At 49.5% G+C, this 10,876-nt stretch overlaps 2 protein-coding genes across 3 annotated transcripts in view; one reads left to right on the forward strand and one right to left on the reverse strand.

The window, feature by feature from the left end:
- The window catches only part of LOC115640774 (putative zinc finger protein 66), a 687,485-nt gene that overhangs the window by 421,884 nt on the left and 254,725 nt on the right, over positions 1–10,876 (forward strand). The window lies entirely within an intron of this gene.
- LOC115640675 (zinc finger protein 850-like) overlaps positions 1–10,876 on the reverse strand; it is a 542,158-nt gene that overhangs the window by 380,045 nt on the left and 151,237 nt on the right. The window lies entirely within an intron of this gene.

Consider the following 10,876-nt stretch of genomic DNA (forward strand, 5'->3'; position numbering starts at 1 on the left):
CTCGAGCTCATCGGAGCCCTACCACTCCAGGTGTGTGTGTGTGGAGGGAGGGGGGCTGTAAAGATAAAGCCTTTTCCTGTAGCCATATTGTTTGGCCTATAGCCATATTGCAAGGCTGAAAGACTAAGGCCTTTGTCTGCAGCCAGGTTAAAAGAGCAGTAGCCATTTGCTGAGAAGCAGGAAGACACTCACATCCTCACATTTCATTTAAATTAGATTAAAATCATGTAATACCCGGCTGTTAAGAAGGAGATCCTGTCCTAATGGCACCCACTATCACCAGATAAAGAAACAGCTCTTAAGACGGTTAAAGAAAACTTAGTTTGATGGCATTCTGTCTTGCAAGAACAACGAGGAGTCCTTGTGGCACCTTAGAGACTAACAAATTTATTTGAGCATAAGCTTTCGTGGGCTAGACCTCACTTCAGCAGACGCATGAAGTGGAAAATACAGGAGCAGGTATAAATACATGAAAGGATGGGCGATGCCTTACCAAGCATGAGGTCAGTCTAACGAGATAAATCAATTAACAGCAGGATACCAAGGGAGAAAAAATAATTTTTGAAGCGGTAATGAGAGTGGCGCATTACAGACAGTTAACAAGAAGGTGAGAGTAACAATAGGGAGAAATTAGTACTGGGGAAATTAGGTTGAGGTTTTGTAATGACTCAACCACTCCCAGTCTTTATTCAGGCCTAATCTGATGGTATCCAATTTGCAAATTAATTCCAGTTCTGCAGCTTCACGTTGGAGTCTGTTTTTGAAGTTTTTTTGTTGAAGAATTGCCACATTTAGGTCTGTTACTGAGTGACCGGGGAGACTGAAGTGTTCTCCTATTTGTTTTTGAATGTTATGATTCCTGTCAGATTTGTGTCCATTTATTCTTTTGCATAGAGACTGTCCAGTTTGGCCAATGTACATGGCAGAGAGGCATAGCTGGCACATGATGGCATATATCACATTGGTAGATGTGCAGGTGAATGAGCCCCTGATGGCATGGCTGATGTGGTTAGGTTCTATGATGGTGTCACTTGAATAGATATGTGGACAGAGTTGGCATCGGGGTTTGTTGCAGGGTTTGGTTCCTGGGTTGGTGTATTTGTTGTGTGGTGTGTAGTTGCTGGTGAGTATTTGCTTCAGGTTGGGGGGCTGTTTGTAAGCGAACACTGGCCTGTCTCCCAAGATCTGTAAGAGTGAGGGATCATCTTTAAGGATAGGTTGTAGATTCTTGATGATGCGCTGGAGAAGTTTTAGTTGGGGGCTGTAGGTAGGCTCACCAGATAGCAAGTGTGAAAAATTGGGACAGAGGGCAGGGAGGTGGGGGAAATAGGAGCCTATATGAGAAAAAGCCCCAAATATTGGGACTGTCCCTATAAAATTGGAACATCTGATCACCCTATTCTGTGAAGAGAAGATTGGAACTGAACTTCACAGCAGGAGCTCTGCCTTTTGTGAGTCCAGGAAAATACTCCAACAGGATGCTGTTTCATCCAGCTGTCTAGATTGTGCATAGGCACAGGATTTGGGGTGCAGGGGTTGCTGCAGCACCCCAAGGTTTTATGTGAGGCTCCACTCCTGGATCTCCATGCAGGGTCCCAGCTGCTGGCCCCACAGCCGGGCTCCACTCCTGGCCCCGCATGCGGGGTCCCAGCCCCATGCCTGGGGCTCCACTTCTGGCCCTCAGGCAGGGTCCTAGCTTCTGGCCCTGCTCCCGGGGCTCTGGTCCCAGTCCCACACGCTGGCTCCCAACCCCGGGCATGGGGTCCCACTGCCAACCCCATGCCCTCCTTCAGCTGTGGCCCCATCCTTGGCCCCCGTAGCCCTTTCTGGGTCCCACCCTTCCAGAGACATGGCCCTGCTCTCAGCCCCAGCTCTGGGGATGGGGCACAGACAGGGGAAAGGGGGCTGGCTTTCAGCACCCCCACATTAGACGTATTCCAGCACCGCTGGGATTGTGGATGCAACCTGGTGTTTACTATGAGCACAAATTCTGCTGAGCCTGCATCACCCAGTGCTCAGAGGAACCAGGTAGAAGCACCTCCTCCCCGAGCGCAGAGAGATCTTTCGCTAGAGAAACTTCAACTCAAACAGGCGGGCGGGGAATGCTGTCAAACTGGACATATATTTTGTTTCACAATCCGGGAGAGAGCTGGGAAAAGAGTGGGTTTGTGAGGCAAGGTATATAAGCTGGTTGCAAACCAGTCTCCTTCAGAAGGCAATCGAGGAGTTTCAGAGAAGTAGCTGCAGATCCTGTGCTTGGAGGTAAGGGATCCGGTGGGCTGTGTGTTTGGTCAACTTGTTACAGCTTAGCGATGGCTCCTTTGACTTGGCTCTCATCGGAGCAGATGTTTGGTACGTTTGATTTATCACTAAAAGGGATTACAATCTGTCTGCTCAGGATGGGTTTGTGAAGTCTCGGAATGCTGATTCCTGCTTTTTAACAAGAGTTTATTTTTGTATTTTCTGGGAAGAGGATCAAATAGTAGAATTGCCTGGAAATTGGGGTGTTTGTTTTCTCCACAGAAAATTTTGACTTAAAGGAAAATGAAAACCTGATTTGTTTTCACACACACACAAAAAGGGAAAAAATATTCAGCCAAAAGGTGCTGACACTTGAAAAAGTTTTCCCCAAAACTGCCACACAAAAAAAACCTCAGCTCCAAACTGCCAAATTCTGATTGTTTTTCAGTTCAAAAATGATGAAAAAATAGAGTTTTTCACATAAATAATGGGGAAAAAAACTGCCTCAAAGAAGCGGCACATAAACAAAGACAGTAGAAGCTCTGGGTTGTTAACATCTCTGGCAATCAAGTTTTGTATGTCTGTGTGGACCGTGCCCACTTCAGTGTGTGTTGTGTGAAGAGTCTCAGTCTCGCCATTCAAATGAAAGCTGGGGTGGTTTGTTTTCCTTCTAACGTGGTTGGTCCCTTTTTGTGCCACCTACCCTCCGATTGAGAGGATACGACTTTCCAGAGTCTGCTAAACAGAGTCACATGGTCATGGCTTGAAAAATGATACCAACCCTTAAGTGCAGTTAGGACTAATGGAAATCTACAGAAAATATTTTCCTCCGCTAACTGCTGGGTGCAGGGGTGGCTGGTGACCCGGCCGTTGGAAGAGGCTAGCCCTGGGCCCCTCCCCTTGTGCATGAGGCTCCTCCTCTTCCACCACCCCTCCCCCTCCCTTTTGCTCCCCACAACTGCCCCTGGCTCCAGTACCGGGCGGCCGGGGGTGAGGAGCCAGCCCTGGAGTACCGGGAAGCAACGTCCCCAGCCCTGGTGTTCCAGGAGGCCTGACCCCAGCACCAGCCACTCTGAGTCCCAGCGGGAGCCAGGCCAGCCAGTCTGGGCCAGGGCAGAGTGCTGAGAACAGCAGGAGGGGGCCTGGCCTGGGGCCGGAGCATGGGCGGGGGCCATGCTAGGCTGTTTGGGGAGGCACAGCCTCTCCCTGCCTACGATACCTGCCGCCCGTGGCAGGGCGTGTTCTCCTGAAATGCCGGGTTGTGAAATAGAGAGACGTGATGGGGGAGATAATATCTTTGATCGGAGCAGCTTCTGTTGGTGAAACAGACAAGCTTGCAAGCTACACAGACCTCTTCTTCAGAAGTTGGTCCAGTCAATCCCACCTTGTCTCTCTTATATCCTGAGATCAGCCCGGCTACAACAACACTGCAAAGAACAGGTGGTGGATTGTCTAGGGACTACAAGGAATTATAAATGTTATGGGGGAAAGGCACAGTTAGACCTTCTGTATCATCTTCCCAGGGCTGAGGCCATAAGGGCCAACTTCCCCTCTTTCCCTTGGGCGCCCCCTCTGCTGCTGGGACCGCCCCCATTCCACCCCTTCCATGAGGCCCTGCCCCACCTCTTCCCCACCCTCATTCCAACCCTTTCCCCAAAGTCCCAGCCCCAACTCTGCCCCCTCCCTGCCCCATTCCAACTCCTTCCTCAAATCCCTGCTCTGGTCCCGCCTCTTCCCTGCCTCCTCCCCTGAGCGTGCCACATTCCTGCTCCTCCTCCCTCTCTCCTGGAGCTTGCTATGCTGCAAAACAGCTGTTTGGTGGTGGCCAGATGGGAAACGTTGGGAGGTAGGTGGTGGAGCAGGGATGCAGCGCACTCAGGGCTGGTGGAGGAGGAGGGGCGAGAGGAACTTGGCTGCCGGTGGGTGCAGTGCACCCACTAATTTTTCTCCATGGCTGCTCCATCCCCAGAGACCCACAAAGTCAGCGCCTATGTCAGGGCATGATCATAGGTGGTGGGTCTAATAGACCAGGAGAGACTAAGCCATATCTGTGTTCCACCTCTTCCCCTTCCTGCTCCACCCCTTCCTCGAGGCCCCACCTCTGTCTGTTCAGCCTCTCCTCTCCTCCACTCCATCCCCTCTCTGGAGGTCCCGGTCGTTTCTCTCATTTCCTCCACCTTCCCCACAAGACCACCCACCCACTGCTCCCCTCCACACCTCACCCATGCCTCCACAAGGGAGAGGCTGGAGGAGAGGAAGGACACAGCAAGTGGTGGGGTGGGGGTCAAGCGGTGCCCGGGTAGAGTGTGGGCAGGGCCGTGGGCAGAAGAGGTGGGACAGAGAGCTAGCCTCCCCCAAGAGAAATTTCACCTGCCGCTCATGGGCCAGATTGCTCCCTGCAGCCCATTTTCTAGCTTTTTGTCCAGTCTTGTGTCCATGCTCCAAAGTGATGGAGCGCCCATTCCCAGTAGTTCTCTTGGGAGACAGTTCCACAGCCTTATACTCTCCCATCTAATGATCTGGACGTTGTCCAATATTCAGCCTGAACTTGACCACGCTCAGGTTCCTCCCTATATCTCCCTCTGCAACCCCCTCTCTCACCCTTACTAATTCCTCTCCTGATGGCACCCCCAGTCACACTCAAGCTTATGCCAACCCCGCCACGCTTGCACGCCAAGGCAAAGATGAAGGATAAAGCCTTTGCATCTGTTATGACTGAACAATCAGATGAAGAGGCATTATTAATCTCTGGGTTTGGTTGGTTAGTTGGTTGGTTTGTTTTTATCTCTAGTGGTCAGAAGGGAAGTTTCAGGCAGCGAAGACTCTTTCTCCCGATCCAAAACTCAACCGTGGGGCTTTCCCTCAGATAAGTGAGCTTCTGGAGAAATTCAAAGGTAATTCATCCATCCTAACCCTGAGCCTAAAACACTCCACGGTATGATGTGTTCTCACAGCCACTGGAGGTGCTGATGAGCTTCCTGGTGCACTCCAGCGACTGAGGAAGCTCTTACGTGGGTGGTGGATAGCATAAACTGGGTAAGGCTGTGCCTCCTCAAACAGCCTTGCATGGCCCGCCCATGCTCCTCCCTGAAGCTGGTGCACTGGAGCTGGGGGTGCGTGCATATGTGTGTGTGTGCACTCTGGGCTCCAGCGGGTGAAAGGAGGCAGAAGAGGAGGGGTGGGGCCTTGGGTGGAGGGGAAGGGTCCCATGCTTTTAAATAGAGATGATTGGAAAATTTGAGATGACCCCCACCCCCGCGCTGAAAAATGTGACCTTTCTTAAAAGCAAGCAAACAAACAACAACCTGGAGAGCAACATTTTTGGGCTGGGGGAAGGTGGAAAGGAGAGTGAAAATGGAGGAAGTTTTGGCCAACAACAGAAAAATAATCAATATGGGCTGGTTCTTTTTTTTTGCATGGATGTGTGTTGTTTCGTTTTCCAATGAAAAAAATAGCAATTTAGAAAAAAAATCAAGGAAAGCAGAACCTTTTCCTTTCATCAAACCCCACAAATGCCACCGGAAGAGTTTCAGTGGAAGGAACACTTTTGACCAGCCCCACCCCAAGGGGCTACAGGAGCGAATGCCCTTTCCAAGGTACACTGGTGGTTGAGGAGTCTCCTAAAGCAATTCCTGGAGGATGACAGTTCCCAGGCACTCCCAGGTGGGATGCAGGTGGTGAACACCTCAAATGCTGTGGCTGTTGAACCTAGATACATGAGGAACGCAATATTGGCCAGATGCCCACAGAACTGACTCAGCTCTAGATACCTGAACCACTGCGCAGGGATGGGCTACAGGAGAGAAGCCAAGCCTCTGTAGATCTTTCTGACTCCATGTGCTGTACACAGCCAGATCTAACGCTCTAATTCTCCCTCTCCTCCCACAGCAGATGTGATTCTGGATCCTGACACTGCGAACCCTTGGCTCATCGTGTCTGCGGATGGGAAATCTGTGAGATCGGGAGAGAAACCACAAGACGACTTGCCTGAGAATCCCAACAGATTTGATCTTTCTCCCTGTGTACTGGGTTCCCGGGGTTCAACTCAGGGCGACATTATTGGGAGGTGGAGTTTGAGGATCAGAAGGAGTGGGGGTCGCCAGAGAGTCCATGAAGAGGAAGGAATGGCTCACTCTTAGCCCCAAGGATGGTATCTGGTCTCAGGGGCGCTGATGGCTTCGGAGGGAGGCATTCGGCTCCTCTGAGACCCCCCAACCCCATAGTGGAAGGCCTGGGAAGATCGGGGTTTGTCTGGGTTATGAAGGGGGTTGGGTGGCATTTTATGAAGATGACCATACAACTATGATGTTGGGCTCCTTCAATGGGGAAAATTTTTTCCCCTTCTTCTGCTTGGGCAGAGGGGTCCACCTCACACTGATCCCTTGAGGCACAAGGGGAAACATCCCACTGGGACTCCCCCATGAAATGTGCTCCTCTCTCTAGCCATTTCCTGCACAGCCTCCCCGAGCCTCTGCAGCCTTGTCTACATGCAGGCTTTGCACCGAGGTCTGATTTAATTTGAACCCGGAGCAAACCCCGGTCTGGATGATCTTAATTTGGTTTACGAGCAGCGTGGCTCAATTTTAAGCATTGCCAGCACACGTGGTTTTCTTGTGAGTGTCCTGATATCTGGTGGTTTTTTTCTTGTGATGCCATCAGGATCTGTGCTTTTATTAAATCAATCCATTAAAATAATAATGAGGATGGTAATTATGAATTAATTAACAATTAATAACACAAATGGAATAAGAAGATGAATTCAATGCCTGGAAGAAGTTTCCAGCCCTCCAAGTTGCAGAGGAAAGATTGAAAATGTGACTCCTGAAGGCGCCAACAAATTAAAATGTCCCACGTTTATTACTGTAAGCTCTTTGCAGCAAGGGGTCATTTTCTAGTCTGGGTCTGTACTACACCTTGCACAGCAGGGTCCTGATCCATGAATAGGTGCTACAACAATATATTTTTTTAAATCTCTTGATTTTTGAGGAGCTCTGACTCATCATTTTTGAACACTGGGGGTTGGCAAGCCTAGCTTTAGCTTAAACTTGCTCCTAATTGACTTAAAAAGGATCATTTGTCTTGTTTTAAGAAGGTCCGCGCAGGCATTTGAAGGGGTTTAGCTACATGCGGCTTAAATCCCAGCTTTCGTTAAACAGGTGCAGCGTTGCATGGAGACAAGCCCTCTAGGAATGTCTATGCCCCGTTATGGATCATCCCAGCCCAGGTCAAGAGTCTTGGACTAGCGGGGCTTGTGCAAGGGCTCTGAAACGTGCTGCATAGAAGTTGCAGCTCAGGTCTGAAGCCTAGGGAGCGGGAGGGGCTTTAGAGCCCAAGCTGCAATTTCAAAGCTCCGTCCACACAGCACTGTTCAGAGTGCTAGCACCAGCCCCGAGACCTTGAGTCTCTCAATCCCATGGGCTCCAAAATGCAGTACAGATCTACCCTTCATTTCTAGCTTTGATGAGCCTGGAAGACTCCCTAGTTCACTCAGAACTTCATCTTGTCTTCTTCCTAACCTCCTAGACCCAGATTCTCAGCGACACTTAGGCACTTAAATAGCTTTGCAGAAGTGAAACTCACTCCTTAATCTCTGTGGTCACGCTTCCACAAAGACTCTCTGAGCAGCACAGGGAGCGTCTACACAGCAATAAAAAAAAACCCACGGCAGAGAGTCCAGAGCCCAGATCAGCTGATTCATGCTCGCAGGGCTCTGGCTGTAGAGCTAAAAATATTGGTATAGATGCCCGCGCTCCAGCTTGAGGCCAGGCACTCAAACCCCACAAGGCCGGAGGGTCTCAGAGCTCAGACTCCAGCCCGAGCCCGGAAGTCTAGACAGCAATGAAACAGCCCCGTAGCCTGAGCCCCACAAGCCCAAGTTGGCTGGCATGGGTCAGCCACGGGTGTCTGGTTGCTGTGTAGACAGACGCATGGTCTCTTCTCTCTGCTCTGTGACAGAAAGGGAACGAGACATGAGGCATATGAGAATGATGCTGCAGGCCCATCCTGGGATGGTCCTTCCTCATCTCCATCCCTGTTTAATTCAAGTTAACAAACAAGCCAATGGCCCGTGTGGGGACGACCCCAGCACTAACGGGAACAGGAAATAAATGTGAAGTGAGTCAATGGGAAACTCCAGTGAGATGCACAGAATAAAACAAAGCCCAGTGCCAGGCCTGTTAATGAGGGGATTTCTGTTCAGCGTGTGTCCTATTTGTCCTTCCTGCTTTTCTGTAACTAGCAGAAATATCCCTGATTTTGCAATAAACGTTTAGTCCCATTATTCACTTCATTGCATCTCAATCCTTTCCCAGCTCCTTGCCTGCCAAACACAGGTTGGATGTATATATATATTTTTAAGCTCAAAAAGATTGTCATTTAAAATGAGATTGCTTGTTTTTTTTCACAGCAAATATTCTAAAGCCAACGGTCATTTCAGGTTAACCCTCAACAATTCCTTTTCTTTTTTCTTTTCTGGATTGGCCACTGAACCAAAAATTGATTTTTTGCCCAGCTCTACCCAGCAGCTCAAGGCAAATCCATTCCCTCATTTTTCTTCCTTTCCCCTACTATGAACAATGAGATGGCTCCTCTGCTTTTCCCCCCCCACCTTTCCATCCCTGCAACATGCAGCCTGGGAACGGGGACCCCACTACAGCTGCTGTACCAGGTCTGAGAATCCACTTATGAATCATAGACTCATAAACTTTAAGGTCAGAAGGGACCATTATTGATCATCTAGTCTGATCTCCTGCACAATGCAGGCCACAGAATCTCACCCACCCACTCCTGTATCAAACCCCTAACCTACGTCTGAGCCATTGATGCCTTCAGATCATGGTTTAAAGACTTCAAGGTGTGGAGAATCTTCCAGCAAGTGACCCGTGCCCCACGCTGCAGAGGAAGGTGAAAACCCCCCAGAGTCTCTGCCAATCTGCCCTGGAGGAAAATTCCTTCCCGGCCCAAATAGGGTGATCAGAATATCTGAGAATCCACTTCTTTCACCTGCTCATCTGGCTCAGGTGTTGAAGAACCCCAGGCTCTGCAAACGGGATATAGGGTGTGAGGGCCAGATGTGGGGTCAGAACTGATGGAGGGAGCTGGGTGACAGCAGATCTGAGGACAGAATTCAAGTAGGAGCTGATGGGGGCAGACAAGGGGGAAGGACAGATGCCGGAGTTGGACGACAGACAGATCTGGGAGGGGGAACAGGATTGATTTGGGTGTTGAGGGGGAGAGTTAATTGCTGGGCAGGGGATATTCAGCTGGGGAGGGGGCTGCCTGCAGCAGAGACCAGAGTCACACATTTGGGAGAGGGGGCAACATTAATTGGCACACACTGGAGGGAATTAAAAAATCAGACAGACCAAAAAAAATGCGCATTTTTTTTAAATCTCATGGGTTTGGGACCAATCGCTACATTTTTTGCAGGTGGGGGGGTTTGAGTCATGATTTTTCAACCTTTGGGGTTGGCAATATTACAGTCTAGACAGACGCTCCTCAAGCCCCATGACAATACCACAGCACTATTACTCCCAGGATATAAATATTTGCCTGTGAGGTTGCTTTGTGGTCCACACTAGGGTAGGGGTTCTCAACCAGGGATACATGTCCCACCAGGGGTACACAGAGATCTTCCAGGAGCTCCATCAACTCATCTAGATATTTGCCTAGTTTTACAACAGGCTGCATAAAAAGCACTAGCGAAGTCAGGACAAACTAAATTTCAGACATCCAGTGGCTTGTTTAGACTGCTCTATAGACTAGGCGCTGAAAATATAAGTACAATATTTATATTCCAATGGATTTATTTTATCATGCTAGGGTAACAGTGAGAAAGTCAGCCCTTTCTCAGGACTAGCATGGCTGTGACACTTTTGTAGTGTTATGTCTGCTTGTGTAAGCAAGTCGGTTTTGAGTGTGGAGAAAGGCAAGACAAATCAGACTCCAGTAGTCTGAAAAGGTTCATAGACTCATAGACTTCAAGGTCAGAAGGGACCATTATGATCATCTAGTCTGACCTCCTGCACAATGCAGGCCACAGAATCTCACCCATCTACTTCAATAACAAACCCCTAACCTATGTCTGAGTTACTGAAGTCTTCAAATTGTGATTTGAAGACCTCAAGCTGCAGAAAATCCTCCAGCAAGTGATCCCTGCACCATGCTGCAGAGGAAGGCGAAAAACCTCCAGGGCCTCTGCCAGTCTGCTGTGGAGGAAAATTCCTTCCCAACCCCAAATATGGTGATCAGTTAAAACCTGAGCATGTGGGCAAGACTCACCAGCCAGACACCCAAGAAAGAATTCTCTGTAGTAACTCAGATCACACCCGATCTAACATCCCATCACAGACCACTGGGCATACTTACCTGCTGATAATCAAAGATCAGTTGCCAAAATTAGGCTATTGCATCATACCATCCCCTCCATAAACTTATCAAGCTTAGTCTTAAAGGTTGAGAGCCCCTGCCCTGGGGTGTCACTGTGCTAGCATACCTCAAGGTGTGTGCAAACTGGAGTGAACTGGCAACCAATCAGTCCCACCGTTTGCAAAACGTGTAGGCTCCGTTATCTTGAGCAGGCCGGGTGGCTGCTGCTGCAACAATTGCCAAAACAACTTGCCACTTCAGGAAGGGA

The sequence above is a fragment of the Gopherus evgoodei genome, unplaced genomic scaffold (genome assembly GCF_007399415.2).
Source record: "Gopherus evgoodei ecotype Sinaloan lineage unplaced genomic scaffold, rGopEvg1_v1.p scaffold_32_arrow_ctg1, whole genome shotgun sequence".
Classification (NCBI taxonomy): domain Eukaryota; kingdom Metazoa; phylum Chordata; order Testudines; family Testudinidae; genus Gopherus; species Gopherus evgoodei.